The sequence below is a fragment of the Mesoplodon densirostris genome, chromosome 3, assembly GCF_025265405.1.
Source record: "Mesoplodon densirostris isolate mMesDen1 chromosome 3, mMesDen1 primary haplotype, whole genome shotgun sequence".
Taxonomy (NCBI): Eukaryota; Metazoa; Chordata; class Mammalia; order Artiodactyla; family Ziphiidae; genus Mesoplodon; species Mesoplodon densirostris.
The window spans coordinates 105,010,887-105,028,406 of record NC_082663.1 but is presented as its reverse complement, the minus strand read 5'-3'; the positions used below and the strand labels follow the sequence as shown (position 1 = coordinate 105,028,406).

The window sequence follows — 17,520 nt, the reverse complement described above, 5'->3', positions numbered from 1 at the left end:
CAGGACCATACTATTTTGCTTACCGTAGCTTCATAGTATAATCTGAAGTCAGGAAGCATAATACCTCTGGCTTTGTTCTTTTTTTCTCAAAATTTCTCTGGCTATTTAGGATTTTTGTGGTTCCATACAAATTTTAGGATCATTTGTTCTAGTTCTGTGAAAAATGTCTTGGCTATTTTGATAGAAATTGCATTAAATCTGTAGATTGCTTTGGGCACTATGAACATTTTAACAATATTAATCCTTCCAATCGGTGAACATAGGATATTTTTCCATATATTTGTATTGTCTTCAGTTTCCTTCATCAGTGTCCTAGAGTTGTCAGAGTATATGTCTTTCACTTCTTTGGCTAAATTTATTCCTTTTTGGTGTGATTATAAATGAGAACTTTTTTGTGATTTCTCTTTCTGATAGTTCATTATTAGTGTATGGAAATGCACCATATTTCTGTATATTAATCTTGTATCTTTCAAATTTACTGAATCCAGTACTAGTACTTTATTTAACTTATTAATTTATTTGATAATAAGTTTATAAAATTTAATAAATTAAAAATTAAGTATAAAAATTATTTATTTAATAATAAATTTATAAATTTATATTTAATAATATTTATTTATTCAGTAAAGTACTATTACTTTATTAGTACTAACAGTTTTTTTGTGGCATGTTTAGGGTTTTCTACCTACAGTATCATGTCATCTGCAAATAGTGACAGTTTTACTTCTTCTCTTCCAATTTAGATGCCTTTTGTTTTTTTTCTTGTCTGACTGTCACAGCTAGGACTTCCAATACTATGTTAAATAGAAATGGTGAGAATGGGCATTCTTGCTTTGTTCCTGATCTTAGAGAAAAAGCTTTTAGCTTTTCGCCATTGAGTATGATGTTAGCTGTTGCTTTTTCATAAATAGCCTTTATTGTGTTGAGATATGTTCTGTTCATAACAACTTTGTTGAGAGTTTTTATCATGAATGGAAGTTGAATTTTGTCAAATGACCTCTGTGTCTGTTGAGATGATCATGTGATTTTAGTCCTTCATTTTGTTAATGTGGTGTATCACATTGATAGATTAGTGAATATTGAACCATCCTTGCATCCCTGGAATAAATCCAACTTGATCATGGTGTGTGATCCTTTTTATGTATTATTGAATTTGGTTTGCTAATATCTTGTTGAGGATTTTTGCATCTATATTCATCAGAGATATTGGCCTGAAATTTTCTTTTTTTGTAATGTCTTTGTCTGATTTTGATGAGACCTTCCCTGAAATCCCCATATATGGCTCTTCTTCCTACACACAATCAGCATGTTTTTCTTATCTAACTTGTAGTTCTGATCTAAATTATGCGTTAGTTTACTTGTACATCTTCTGTCTCCCTCTGTGTATTAGAGTAGAAGCAGGCTGTGCATTGCACAGTTCAGGTGGCCTTGTTGCATTGTGGTCTCTGTGAATGGTGCCTCTGGAGAAGGGCAGTGTAAGCTTGCATAGCCTCACACATTTGCCCTCCATAACAGATAGAGCTTTTGGTAAACACTATTATTCCTAGTCCCCAAAACGGTGCCTGGCATACAGCGAGTGCTCCAAAAATATTTGTTGAAAAAAGTAACTCTTTAATATAATTGTTTTAAGAGGCTAAGGAAGCTAGTGAATTTTATTTTAGCCATAATCCTTTCCATTTCTATTGCTTTGATGATTTCTTGGAATTAGAAAACAACCCTACATTGAAAACACAGTGGAAATTTCTAATATAAGTTACAAAGAAAAAAATCAATCATTTAACTAAATTGCTTAAGAAAGAAATTGCGTAAGAATGATGTGCTCTTGTTACTGATGTTTTAGTTTAGTATTAATGATTATAGTCAGAATGTATTTATTTTTGCCATTAACATTTGGATCTGTTCTTGTGTATTAATCATAAATAACTAATGTGCTACCAGTATGGGATATTACCCATCTTTATAAATCTTTTGGGATAAGACCACTTTGCTAGGTGGATTAGATTTCATAATAATTTATATGAGTCTTTGAACTGAAAAATATTTCTCCCTGTCAAACACTAATATGTTGATGAAAAGTAATACCACATGTTATTTAAAAGGAAGTTGAACCTTTCTTCCAAAGTTTCAAGCAAACAAAATAATATAGGTAAATGAAGAAAATCTAGATCTGCAAACAATTTTAAAAGACCAACATTATGAAATTTAAGATATGTTCTCTATCATGTAGTATATATTTATTCAATTTTAACATAAAGATCCTGCATAAAATCATTTCATTTTCAATTTTCTAAATGCTACAGGGTTAAATTTTTTTTTTTTTATTCTGACCCATCTTTGGATTCAGGGGTGAATAGACATGAGTGTTTTGGTCAAATTAGGTTAACTTGCCCTATCTGATTAGTAGTTGATTCTGTGTATGTACATTTTGTTCCCTGGAATTGATAAGAACCACACACACACACAAAAAGCCAACCCCTTTGCCTTCCAAACCCATCTACAAAATACAAATGCTGCAGTTAGTGTGTTTTTAAAAAGAAGACATTTTATTACACCACAGCATTTCCTTTTTTTTTCTCTGTGGTATCATTTGAAGTCTGCTTTTTAAAACAGAAGTTGAACAAATGAATCCTTCTGTCCTCACTTTCAGTTGTCAGCAGTGCTTCAGTGTGAGATGAAATAAATTGCCAAGCCCTTTCATCTTCTATAATCAGCACTGCACAGCTGAGTACACCCACAGCCCTGCATGCTGCCTCTGCCAGCGCTTATTCTATGTGAAATGGGAAGTCTTTGTTAGTGCCACATTTTCAACGCTCGACACAGGAGAGGGTTTATTTTGGTTCTCTCTTTCCTTTCTTGCTTCCTTGTGTCTTCCACCTCCTTTCTCTCTGCATGCACAACTAACGTGCAGTCCATTTTCTGTCGGAAAAAGGTTTTTAGTGAGTAACATTATTTTTTAAAAGAGGTATCTAACGTAGTTTTTTTCCCCACCCTGCCACACAATCATGGTTAGCATCATTTCTGGAGTCGTATTTATAGCGAGGAAATTTACAAATTGAAAATTACTTGGAGGAGCCTTAAACCATACCTTTACCAAGTTCTATGTTTTTCAAAAGCACAGAAGCAACATATTTGTATTTATAACACCAAGGCAGGACATGCACGAGGATTTACTCACTGAAGTCTAGATGGTATCTTCCAGCACCCAAACTATGTGGGAGTCTATTGGGGAACAGCAGAGGCTAACAGCTTGATGGAGGGACTAGAGACAAATACCTTCCAGTCTGGGGGGATTATTTGTTTGTTTTGCCTTGAACCAGTTCCTTTTTTTTTTAACATCTTTTATTAGAGTGTAATTGCTTTACAATGATGTTAGTTTCTGCTTTATAACAAAGTGAATCAGCCATACATATGTACCCATATCTCCTCCCTCTTGCGTCTCCCTCCCACCCTCCCTATCCTTTTAAGACTGTTCTTCCTCTACTCCATATGCTCTGGTAGTGACATCAGTAGCTGATTCCTGCTCCTTCTTCTCTTCCTGCCACTTGGCAGCACTGCTGATGCTTGCTGAGTGGTTACTAGATATCAGGCACTGTTCTAAATGCCTTCTATTCTTACGCATTTGTTACATGTATTAATTTAGCTATTTGCACAACAAAATGATGATAGGGACACTTAATCGGCTCCATTCTCTGGATGAGAAAACCGAGGCACAGGTTGGCTGAACAATTTGTCTAATGTCACTCACCTGTTAAGTGGTGGAACTGAGATCCAAACCTGGGTAATGTGTTGCCAGACTTTGGCTTTTATCTGCTACACGCTAGTGCAGCTCTCAGGGTGGGCAGATGACTTGTACTCCAGCCCCCTGGACACAGAGATTAGTTCAGGGCTGGGAGTACAGCCCAAGAGAAGGGAGATGGTGCAGCTAGAGAGATGTGCATGCTGTCTTCCTGCAACAGTTACACAGCCAGCAGGATGGGCCTCTTGGGCTGATAGGAGACATCACACATGCAAGATGGAACTGTAATGATACTTACTGAATTCTGGTCCAGCTGCCCCTGAATTCAATTTACCTCAGGATGTTTTTGTTCTTGGCTTTAATGGGAGCCAAGAAATTTCTTTTGTTTGTGCAAGCCAACTACATTTGGATTTCTCTCGCCAAGAGAACAAAGGTTATTGAGATATAGAGGGAAAAAGAATTTCCAAAAATTCCCAAGTAATGCTGGATGTTCCCCGTCTACCTGCTGTGGCCCTCCAGGGTCATTTCAAATCCAGATAGACTCTTAAAAACGGTAGGGGTCCACTCAGCCAAGCCACTCAATTCTTAAAAAGAGGCTTTTTAAAATAAGAGGATATGCTGGTCTGGAAATGTGTATTGATCTTTTAATTTGACCTTATAAATTTAAATTTTATCTCAAGTGGAAAGGGACCAGAAAAGAATTCATGTTTTCTGGTAAGAGAGACCAACAATATGTGAAAACCAATTAAAACAACAACAGGTCAGACAAAGCAATTCCCAGGGAGTATCTTTCTCTGGAGGGCTGGTGGACACCAACAGAAGGAAAGTTATTTCTCCTCGGGCTTTCATTCACATTAGCTCTTTTCTCAAGACCAAACTCTCCCTATTTTTTAGTAACTCTATCAGTATGCCAATGAGGTATGTTGGAAGTATGAAATGAAGGTCTCTCATGGTTTCCTCTTAGTATTCCACCTCAGAATGCTCCCAGTTGGAATTACGGAGAAGGCCAGAATGATGACTGTTAGCTGGAGCTTTGCAGAACTGCCTTGTTTTATGAGAGGAGACTGTGTTGTATTCATGCCTTATCCCAGCACCAAACATAGTGCCTTGTACGCCTCAACAGCTGACACTGATGTGATGATTAGTTTTGTGTCAACTTGAATAAGGCATGGGGTGCCCAGATTAAACATTATTTCTGGGTGTGTCTGGGAAGGTGTTTCTGGATGAGATTAGCATTTGAATTGGTGGATTTAGTAAAGTAGATGGCCCTTTCCAAAGTGTGTGGGTATCATCCAATCCATTGAGGGCCTGAATAGATCAAAAGGTGGAGGAAGGAGGAATCTACCCCTTTTTTCCTGCCTCACTGCTTGAACTAGATATCTCATCTTATCCTGCCCTTGGACTGTGGTTTATACCATTGGCTCCCCTGGTTCTCAGGCCTCAGCCTTGTACTGAATCACACCATTGGCTTTCTTAGGTTCCCAGCTTGCAGATGGCAGATCATGGAACTTCTTAGCTTCCGTAATCACATGAGCCTTCATAATAAATCTCCACTGCTCTCTCTCTCCCTCTCTCCCTATATATATCTAAATGGATATCTATATCTATAGTTTTTTTTCTCTTGAGAATCCAGACTAATACAGTTTATTAGGCACTTCCTACATCAGGAATTTTTAAAGAACTTCATGCACATCATTTTGGTTAAACTTATTTTATCCTTTGAGTAGATACTGTTATTATCATCCCCATTTTGCAGATGAGGAAACTGAGGCACAGAGCTGTTCAGTAACTTTAACAGGCACCCAGGTGTGACGTGGTAAAGTGAGGATTCAACCCAAGTAGCTCCCGAGGTCACACCGTTAACCTTTGTGTGATGCTGACTCCTCTTGTAGAACGTGCTTAATAAATGTTTGTGGAATTGAACTGGAATTGTTGAATTTACCACGTGCCTTGCTTAGGAGGAAAACAGGCTTTTTGTGTTATGAAAAATAAATTGCAACCCCAGGTTATAAGAAGTAGCCACAGTCACAATTCCTCTGTCCTCCTGAGGCTTTGATTACCTTAAGATAACTCCAGTCTGCAGAATTACTTTACTGTCGTCAGCATACACAATTAAATATTTATTAGGAAAATTAATATATTTAAATTTGTTTAAAATTAAGCTGACCACTAATAGCTCTGCTCATCAGTAAAGGCATTATATGTTTTTCTACAGCTTAAGAACATTTTAATGGCCAATAAAATTGCTCCCTAGATCCTAGCAGTTTGCAGTTTTTGAAATGATAGCTGAAGATACTCTTAATCATTCCTGAATTACCAAATGCTCACTATTGACCTCTAAATTGTCTAGCTGATCTTTACATTAGAGGAAAATAATAAGTAGAACTTCCCCGGAGGTAAATTATTTACAGGGCAGGTATACTTTACACACATATGTATATATTTAAGACATAGGTTGCTGTAGAATGAAAACCAATTTGAATTTAACTAAGTTTATGTATTTAGCTGATTTTGAAGGAAGGGATCAAAAGATTTCACTATCTTAAAGCTGATTACAATAATGGTATTAATGGTATTATGTAAGTGTTTCCCTATATAAATTGATTTTTATCAAGTTTTCAAAATATTTGTATCTATTTCTATTTTCTTAATGTATCTGTTTAGGGACAGAGGTTTAATTATGCATTCCTATCACTAAAATGTGGTAGAACGGTAGGCCTTTGAATAGATCTCTGATCATTTGGAGATTAAGCATCAATTAAGACTGTTTATCTAAACAAATTATTCCATCAAACACTTCCTAGCTATGAGTCAAAATGGAAGAATTGCAAAAAGAAGACAGTGATTGTAAAAAGACATTATGGTCTCTGTATATAGTTATAAAGTAATATATAGTATATTCCAAACGCTCAGGGTGAAGAGGATGATGCTCTTGAATCATGAATTTCAGATACATTTAAATATAGCAACAGCACTGTGTAGTCGGCATTAGCTGAACTTCCAATCCAGGTAGATCCATGCTGAAATTGGGTAAATCTAATATCTACTTCTGTGGATATTTCTATGAATTTTAAAAATCAGACAAAATATGCATTATTTTATCTGGCTATCTGTATTTACTCTGAAAATTCTGTGATCATTTTTATAACTCTTAAACTCAATTGACTAGACATTATAAAATGGCAGTTCTGTGCAAGATAATGTGCTTTGTGCTGTGGATGGTGGAATGATCATCAGACATGAACCTTATCTTTAGGGGCTTAATCAAAGGGGACAGACAGGCAAAACCTTAACCATGAAATGTGTATGTGCTATAAAAGAGGTCAAAAGTCTATTACGAATAAAGCAGAGGCAGAGAGTAATTCTTCTGATTGTGTGGAGGAAGTATGGCTTCAGGAAAGTAGCTGAATTTGGGGTAGACATAAATTTTGACCTGGAAAGGGATGGTGGTGAAGACTTCCCGTGAATGTGACATCTTTTCATGTGAACTCCCCAAATCTTCTAGAGATGAGGAGGGGGCACATAGTGTACAGAATAATAAGAGTCTGGACTACTGTAGGAGGCTCATATACCAGCAATTTCTGTTTGTGTGACCTTCCCATATCTACTGTGTGGCTTCTTTCTATGACTTCTTTAAATCATAGTAAATACATTTTGTTTTACTTGGCTTCCCAGTGTCTCTAAGCTTCCTCTTATGATTTACAAAATGGATGTGAAGCACTTAGTATCACAGAGAAACAACCCCTCGTTATTAACTCACAGCCTAGGCTTTACTCTCCTACCAAGGCTTGGCTTGTCTTTCCTGGCAGACATAACTCAATAAGGCAGGGGCCACTTGTGGCTTACTTGTTAACACCAAAGAAGTAGCTAGTATTGGAGTCTCACAGATTGAGACCCAAGCTGGATATATAGTCCAAGCTCCCCAAACCAGGATTATTCCCTTCAGACTCACCAGCTCTTCTCCCCTAACTGGCTGTGGTATGTTGGTGAGTCAGCAGATAAAGGGGTGTTGGAAGTGTAATCCACTCTGACACTGAAAGGACACACTGTGGCCCTATCCACTTTCTCCTTGTGCTGAAGATGTGCTCCATTACAACAGTGTTTTTTGATTCAGCTGTTTTTTAAACATGGCCTTTGTCTATTTGTAGCGTCTACACCATCTCTTGGTTTAGTAGACCAGGGAGCCCAACATTTGTATTTAACCTACAGTTATTAACCTACAGCTATAAATACCTATTAGATTATTACAGTGCTAATTTAATTTCTTATGAATGAGAAACTTTGAGTATGAAAATTGAAATTATTTCTAGAAGGTTGGCCAGGTGCAGCCACATTCCTTGATGTTGGTCATTTCCACCTCCCTGGCCCTTTAGTCCTCACAGTTTTAGGTCCATAAAACCTCAGTAATCTTTGAAAACTTTCCTGTGCAACTTTTCTGACAGAAAATTTGTTCTGTTAGAATTGTTATTAAATTTATCACATAAACAAACATTACATTATAAGAACAATTGTTTCCAGTGACAGATTAGGGGTTTCAGGCTTATGATCACTACATTTTTTTCCACTGTGATGCCTTCAATAATTATTTTGTTCACTAGAAGTGAATTTTGTTATCAACATTTAAAAGTAATATTTTTGTTCCTCAAAACAGACAACACACACACCCAGAAGCTTCCTCATTTATCCTTCATACCACTTCTCGGAAGTCTCTGGGTTTTCTCGGTCATCTTTGAATTTGACCTTATAGTTCTGCTTGTAGCTCAGTTCAACACAGAGATAAGCAGAAGAATAAGATAAGTTGTTACCAACAAAGCAGTCTGCAGTAAAACAAGGTGGTAGTGTGTTCTAAATGTCATGAAATATATTGTGCTACTCAAGTGGGGCTAGATCCAAATGGGGAAAACTGTAGCATTCAAATCTTGTTATATGTAAGAATCATTAGGATGTTTGTCAAGCATGAAGATTCCTGCTCTCATCTCTAATGTATCCAGTCCAGTAGATTTGGGTGGGAGGCAGGAGTGTGCACTTGAATTTTTTACAACTTTCCCAGATGGTTCTGGTACACAGTTGGTTTGCAGAACACTTTGAGGAAAAAATGCAGAAGTGCCTACTCATAATTAATCAGCCTCTTAATATCCAGTTTGAGTTTTTGTTAAATTAATGCTATAGGAGCAGAGAATGTTGACTTTTGTCACTTGTAACATAGATCTAAACCTGCAATTGAGAAAAACACTTAAGTGCCGACAGTGTCCTATGATTTGTCCTTTTGATGCATTTATGAATCAACTGGAAGCCCTTTGAAAATTTCCAATAGGCTGTGGACCACACACTTTAAGAATCACTTTTCTCAGCTGTCTTAAAATTATGGCAGGATGCCCAGAAGCTGATATTTAACAACCATGGAAATATATCTACTTGAAATCTTACAAGTAAAAACAACTTTGGGAAGCCAGTTCCCACTTTGGTATTTGGCACTGGATGAAAGTTTCACATCCACATTGGAGATCCTCATTCACAGACAGAGACACTTCAATATTCACATTAATTTCACTTACTAAAAATAACAGCCAAAGAATGTGCAGCTGAAGTTGATCCCTGGCGGCATTTAGTTTGTTTACGCTCTGTCTTGGCTTTGCCCATTTTCCATGTCTAGAGCCTTTGCACATACTTAGAGGAGCCACAGAGATTATAATCTAATTATAGGGAAGTATAAAAACAAATATCTCTGCAAGCAAATACAGAAATATTTTAAAGTCAACAAAAGCTGTAATTGCTCAGAAAAACAAGTGAGTAAGCAAATACATATAAAAGTATAAAATTATGTGACCTCAGGTGATTTCTGTATTTCATTTTTATAGTCTTAAAACATCTTTATTGCAGAATTGACATACAGAAACTGCACAAATGTAAAGCATTTTAGTTTGTAAGCTTTGACATATGCGTACACCTGTGACACTACTGCGGCAATTACAGTAATAAGCATGTCCACCATTTCCGTAAGTTTCTTTGTAATCTCCCCTGCTTCCTCCTTGTGCTCTCTTCCGTCCTCAAGAAACCACTAATCCGCTTTCTGACTCTACACATTAGTTTATATTTTCTAAAGGTTTATATAAATGGAGTCATAGAATATGTACTCTTTTTTTGGTCTGACTTTTTTTTATTCAGCACAATTATTTTGAGATTCATCTGTATTGGTGTATATATCACTTGTACGCAGTAGCACACTTTGATTGCTCTTGTCCCAACCTTTGTGCTATTTTTGTCATGTAGTTTACTTTTTTTTTTTTTTGGGTGGTTGGTTTGAAACAGCTTTAGTGAGATATAGTTCACATAACATTAGATTCCACCACTTTAAGTGTACAATCCAATAGGTTTCTGTATATTCACAAAGTTGTACAGCTATTGCCACGGTCAATTTTGGAACATTTCCATTCTGCTAAAAAGAAACCCTGTAACCTTTAGTTATTACCTCCCAGTCCCCCCATGCCCTCTGGCCCTAGGCAACCACTAATCTACTATCTATTTTCTGTCTCTACAGACTTGCCTATTTTGGACATGTCTTTTTTTTTTTTTTTACATTCCTTGTTCCTTATTTTTTATTTTTGTTTTTTTAGGTTTTCTTTTTTTTAACATTTTTATTGGAGTGTAGTCAATTTACAGTGTTGTGTTACTTTCAGTTGTACAGCAAAGTGAATCAGTTATACATATATATATATACATAGACTCATTTTCAGTTTCTTTTCTCATTGAGTAGAGTTCCCTGTGGTATACAGCAAGTTCTTATTAGTTATCTGTTTCATATATAGTAGAGTGTATATGTCAGTCCCAGTGTCCCAATTTATTCCTTCCCTCCCCATCCCCTGGTAACTGTAAGTTTGTTTTCTACATCTGTGACTCTACTTCTGTTTTGTAAATAAGTTCATTAGTACCAATTTTTTTTTAGATTCCACATATAAGTGATGTCATATGATAGTCTTTCTGTGTCTGACTTACCTCACCTAGTATGACAATCTCTAGGTCTATCCATGTTGCTGCAAATGTCATTATTTTGTTCTTTTTTATGGCTGAGTAATACTCCATTGTATATATGTACCACATTTTCTTTATCCACTCCTCTGTTGATGGAAATTTAGGTTGCTTCCATATCTTGCCTATTGTATATAGTGTTGCAGTGAACATTGGGGTGCATGTATCTTTTTGAATTACGGTTTTCTCTGGGTATATGCCCAGGAGTGGGATTGGTGGGTCATATGATAGTTCTATTTTTAGGTTTTTAAGGAACCTCCATACTGTTCTCCATAGTGGCTCTACCAATTTACATTCCCACCAACAGTGTAGGAGGGTTCCCTTTTCTCCACACCCTCTCCAGCATTTATTGTTTGTAGACTTTTTGATGGTGTCCATTCTGGCTGGTGTGAGGTAATAGCTCACTGTAGTTTTGATTCACATTTCTCTAATGATTAGTGATGTTGAGCATCTTTTCATGTGCTTTTTGGCCATCTTTTCATGTAATTTTTGGCCATCTGTATGTATTTCTCTTCTTTGGAGAAATGTCAATTTAGGTCTGCCCATTTTTTGATTGGGTTGTTTGTTTTTTTGATATCGAGCTGCATGAGCTGTTTATATATTTTGTGTATTAATCCCTTGGTTGCTTTGTTTACAAGTATTTTCTCCCATTTAGAGGGTTGTCTTTTTGTTTTGTTTAGTGTTTTCTTTGCTGTGCAAAAGCTTTTAATTTGTTTATTTTTATTTTTATTTTCACTACTCTAGGAGATGGATCAAAAAAGGTCTTGCTGTGGTTTATGTCTAATTTACTTTTACATATGTTATAAACCCCACTACATTATTTCCATTTTTGTTTAAACAATTATCTGCTACAAAGATTTAAATGATAAGAAAAAAGTATAATTTACCCATTTTCAGATTTTTAAAATTTCCCTTTAGTTTTCCTATTTGACCCATGAATTATTTAGAAGTGTGTTGTTTAGTTTCTAAATGTTTGAAGATTTAAAAATTATTTTGTGTTATTGATTTCTAGTTTTATTCTTTGGTGGTTGGAGAATACTCGCTGCACAATTTCAGTTCTTTTATATTTGTGGACCAGGATATGGTCTATCTTGGTATATATATTCCATGGATATTTGGAAAGCATATGTAATCTGCTTTTGTGAGGTGTACTGCTCTATAAAGATGTTGATTTGATCCTTTTGGTTGGTGTTGTTGAATTTGTATTCTTGCTGGTGTTCTGTGTAGCTGCTCTGTCAATTGTTGGGAGAGTAATGTTGAAATAGTCAGTGTGGATTTGTCTATTTCCCCTTTCTGTTTTATCAGTTTTGCTTTATATGTTTTGTAGCTCTGTTGCTTGGTGCATACACATTTAAGATTGCTATGTCATCTTGGTCTATAGACCCTTTCATCATTATATAATGTTCCTAATTGGGGCTGGTGATTTTTGTTGTTTTTTGCTCTGAAGTGTACTTTATTTAATCTTAATATATCCTTTCTTGCTTTGTTTTTACTAATGTTATATATTTTTTTATCTTTTTACTTACAGCCTATGTCACTACATTTGTAGTGATTTTCTTATAGACAGCATATAGTTGGGTGATTTTTAAAAACAATCTACTCTGCCAATCTCTTAATTAACGTATTTAAATTTAATGTAATTATTGATGTGTTAGGGCTTCAGTCTGCCATTTATATTTTGTTTTTTATTTGTTCTGTTTCATTTCTCTTTTTTCTTTTTCCTGCCTTTTTGTGGGTTATAGGAACATTTCTAAGAATTTTTTTTTTGGAGTTATTTATGTTTTTGAGTGCATCTCTTTGGCTATTTTGGTGGTCTCATAGATAGATATCCATCTATAACTCTATCTATATCTTATTGCAGTCTACCAGTACTGATATTTTATCATTTGGGGTGAAGTATAGAAATCTTACCTCCCTTTATGCCACTCTCCTTTCCCCCATTTAGAATATAATTGTCTTAAATATTTCCTCTCTGTATATTTAGAACCACATCAGACAATGTTATGATTTTTGCTTTAGCCATGAAACACACTTTAGAAAACTCAGGAGGAGAAGCAAAATCTCTTGTATTTATCCATATTTTTGCTTACTGTGTTCTTTCTTCCTTTCTGATGTTCCAGGCTTCTGTCTTTTATTGTTTCTTTTTGTTTAGTGAATTTCTTTAAGTCATTCTTTTAGGGTACGTCTGTTGGTGACAAATTATCCTAGTTTTTCTTCACCTGAATGCTTTTATTTTATTTTCTTTCTTGTGGAATATTTTACTGGGTATAGGATTCTAGGTTGACAGGTATTTTCTTTCAGCACTTGAAAAATACCATGCCACTTCCTTCTGGCTCCAGTGGTTTATGATGAGAAACCTGCTGTCGTCAAATAGTTGTCCCTTATATATGTTATTTTTCTCTGGTTTCTTTCAAGAATTTTTGTCTCTATTTTTCAGAAGTTTAATTATGATGTTTGGTTTTATCTTGTTTGGAGTTCACTCTGCTCCTTGAATCTGTGTGTTCATGTGTTTTGCCAGATTTCATAAGTTTTCAGCCATTATTTTGTTTTATTTTTTCTTTTTTGAGCACTTTTTCAGTCTTGCCCTCTTTCTCCTCTCCTTCTGGGACTCAGTGACACAGTCACTGAGGCTCTCTTTTACTTTTCAGTCTATTTTCTCTCTGTGGCTCAGAGTGGATAATTTCAGTTGTTCTGTCTTCCAGTTCACAAGGTTCTTTTCTAAGTCCACTCCATTTTGCTGCTGAGCCCATTTACTGAGCTTTTATTTACATTATTGTATATTTCAGCTCTAAATTTCTATTTGGTTCTTCTTGCTGGAACTTTCTATTTTTTTTTCCTGAGGCTTTCTGTTTTTTTCCTTTGTTTTAAGCATGTTCTTAATTGCTCTTAGACAAAGCATTTTATCAGGGCTGTTTAAAATTTTTGCCAGAAAATTTTGACATCTCTGTTACCTCAATGTTGGCATCTGTTGACTGACATTTTTCACTGTGTTTGGATTTTCCTGGGTCTCGGTGTGATGAGTGATTTTCAATTGAAACCTGGATGTTTTTGTATTATGTTATTAGACTCTGGATCTTATTTAAACTTTCCATTTTATATAGCTTTCTTTCACATCACTAGGGCAGGGTGAGGGGCAACACAGCTTCATTAGGGTAGGGGTAGGAGTTTTATTTTCCCACCTGGTCTCTGGTGACATCATGGGGAGGGGAGACTTGTTACTAGTTAGTGGGGATGAAAAGACCTGGCTCCCTCCTTGGTCTTCTCTGACATGACCCCAGTAGGGGTGTTGTGGTGTCCCATTAGGGACTCATAGGGTGGAAACTCGGGCTCCCCACTAGCCCTTAGCTGTTGCGGATGGTGTGGGGCTGCGGTTCTTATTTTTTAATGTCTGGCTGGAGTGGAGAGGTTGTTGTCTCAAGTTTTCTGTCTTGTTATGCTGCCCCTCTCATGGTTCTTTGGCTAGAAAGAAGAGGCTTTTGCTGAGGATTTTTCTGTCTGCAGATATTGGTATATTTGGCTTGTGCGCTTGTTCAGCACCAAATCTGGGATGTGTGAGGCAAAAAGAAAACCCAAGGAACTCACCACCATATTGTTTCTTGGGTTCTTAGTTCCCTAGCTGATCTACTTTCTTCTCTCTGCCTTTTTCAGAGTCTTCTTATGTTTGTTTTTTACATAATGTCCAGAGTTTTAGTTATACATAGTGGGAGGAATAGGGAAAAGTATGTCACTTTTGATTGATTTCTTTTTCCTATTATGGGTCATATTTTCCTGATTCTTTATATACCTGATAATTTTGTATTGGATGCCAGACTTTGTGATTTTTATTTTGTTGTGGCGGGATATTTCATATTCCAGTTGATATTCTTGAACTTTGTTCTGGGACTCATTTAAGCTGCTTGGAAACAGCTTCAGCCTTTTGGGTCTTGCTTTTAAGGTATTTTAGGCAGGACCAGAGCAATGCTTAGTCTAGGATTAATTATTCCCCAGTATTGAAAAAAGACCCTGCTGTATACTCTACCCAGTGCCCCATAAATCTTCATTCTTTTTTCCACTCTGGCTCTTGGGAACTGGCACCGTTCCCAGTCCTTTGTGAGTGCTGAGTACTGTTCCCTCTTACTCTTTTTGGGTGTTCCTTTCTCAAGCCTTGGACAGTTTCTTCATATGCATGTATGGATAGTACTAGTTGAATACTCCAGGGTACCCTCTGTTGATCTCCAAAGTTCTCTTCTCTCTGGTACTCTGGTTTGCAGACTTTAGCTGCCTTGGTCTGTCTGGTCTCGCAGCTTCATATCCACAACTCAGGAATTCTGCTGGGCTTTGCTTGGGTTTCCCCTTCTTGCAACACAGCCTAGAAACTCTCCCAAGGCAATAAGCTATGGCAGTCATAGGGGTTCTCTTGTTTGTTTCCCATCTCTGAGGGATCACTGTTTTTCATTGACTAATGTCCTGTGAAAACTATTGTTTTATGTATTTTTTGGTTATTTCAGGTGGGAGGGTGAATCTGGTCCCTGTTACTCCTTTGTGGCTGGAAGTGCAATTTCTGTTTTTCAGATCTACAAATGTGTGACTGGAATAAATCATCACTCAGGCTGCTTCTAGCTCTATTATCCTATGATTCTGTAGTTTGAAGTTTAAGTCTGTGCAGTAGATAGAGTCACTGCTCTCCCTTTTAATTTGCAGAACACCTAGTCACAGGACAGACTTTTCAAAACTGACACTTCAATAGATTGCTAATTGCTAATTACTGTTCTATGTCCATAAGCCTTACCTGTAATCCTTGTGTTCAATTTTGTATTTTTCTATTTTAGAAAGGTCTGTATACCAAATATAAATTTATACCCAAACTAAGTCTGAGGTAGCTCTCTGTAATCTAATATTTTCATATCTTTATAGCAGAAAAAGAAATATTAGCACTCCGTAGAATAAATAAGGATTATACATAGCCTAATTTCAGTTTAGATCAAGTTTTGCCGCCAAGTAAGTTTGTCAGTGCTTTAGGTTTTCAGCTGTTTGGTTTGAGAATTTTGGATGAGGGATTATATACAGGTACTAATTTACTTAATCCCCACAATCAACCTTTGAAGTAGTATACTTGTGACCATTTTACACATGAAAGAAATGAAGCATAGGAAGTTAAGTAAGTTGCCCAAGGTCATACAGCCCACAAGGGGCAGATACAGAATTCAAATCCAGGTATCTTGGCCTTGGAATCTGGGGTCTTATCCATTGTACATTACTGCCCTTCCTCAAGGAGACTGCAGCCAGGGCAGTCCAGGAAGTCAAGCCTGACCCCCAGTACTTCTCATGGCCAAGGGCTTCTTGAGGGCTAGATTAATCTTCACTAGGAGGCACTCTCTGTGCTTTCATGATCTAAGAATATATTTGTACTTGGCTTGGATCTCAGATAGACTCTTGTCTGTGTCATGGAAGTGCCTGCATTTCCTGCAGGTCTACATCAGGGTGCTTGATCTGAACCTAAGAAGGCTGTCATCTGAGTTCCAGGTCTACAATACCAGATTACCTAGTAGTTGTCTAACATGGAAGTAAGACATTTTAGGATGGGTTTACGTTGTATCCATAATTGAATGTTGACCTCTTACTCTCTTTTGCTGAAGGCCCTGTTTGTTATTCCTGATGTCCCAAGGTGCCTCAGGTTCCTCTTTAGATTCTTCACATCTGCTTTCGGTTGTATAAGTTGTACTGTTACCAAACTCAGGTTCAGCTGCTTGCTGCTTAAAAGCCAGTACTCGAAGGACAAGTGTTGGTTGGAAAGGAAAGGTTTCTTTATTCAGGAGCCCAGTAACCTTGGGAGAAGGCAGACTCATGTCCAGAAAGCAACTCTGAAGATTCAGCTTGACCATGAAAGTTTTTAAAGGAGAATCATTTGGGGAAGGGGGTGAGAGTCATTATCTTCCACTGTGTGCAGACTTTCTTCTGATTGGTTGGTGGTGAGGCAAGAGGGTGGTGTTCCAGGAATCTTGTGCTCAGCCTGAAGTTACCATCCGCCACCTGGGTGGGGGCCTTAGTTCTTACAGAAGAACTCAAAGTTATTGTTATGTATATTTCTTGAGGAGGACCTAGGACCATGCCCCATGCTGCAGTATTGTTTCTTGACTACTCCTCCTTTGTTTCTGCATTCCTTCCCTTCCCTGATGGGCAACTATTTGAATCTGCTCTTTGGAACTCAGGGAAGGTCAAGGAGGCTGAATGAAGCCTATTTCCTACAAACAAGAAGAGGGGACATGGAAAGGATTTGTACCTGGAAGGGCCTCACAGGGTTCTGCTCCGTTTCAGTGCCCTGTAGAGGACTCATGAGCAAGAGGGTCATTAAGGGCTGGAATTGAGTCTGTGACCTACTCCACAGATCCTGTGGCTACCCACATTAACAAACCACACTAGGACCTCATCTGCTGAGAGGAAGGGGCACCTTGGTCTAGCTCATGCACAGGTGGCCCATGGGCTACATGTGGTCTTGTGCAAGGGTTCCCCAACCCTGTTATGGACTGAATTATGTCCCCCTCAAAATGCATATTTTGTGACTGCATTTGGAGACAGGGCCTTCGTGGAGGTGATTAAGATTAAAAGAGGTCATGAGGGTGGGGCCCTTAGGTATGATGGAACTGGTGTCCTTATAAGAAGAGGAAGAGACATCAGAGCTCAGTCTCTCTCTGAGCACTCACAGAAGAAAGGCATTTGGAGACACAGTGAGAAGATAGCCATTTACAAGCCAGAAAGAGAGTCTTCACCAGAAACCTAGT

At 37.2% G+C, this 17,520-nt stretch overlaps 1 pseudogene; it reads right to left on the bottom strand.

Moving 5' to 3' along the window:
* The window catches only part of LOC132486822 (regulator of nonsense transcripts 1-like), a 33,644-nt pseudogene extending 17,021 nt beyond the window's left edge, over window positions 1–16,623 (bottom strand).
* Window positions 16,624–17,520: the final 897 nt, after the last annotated feature.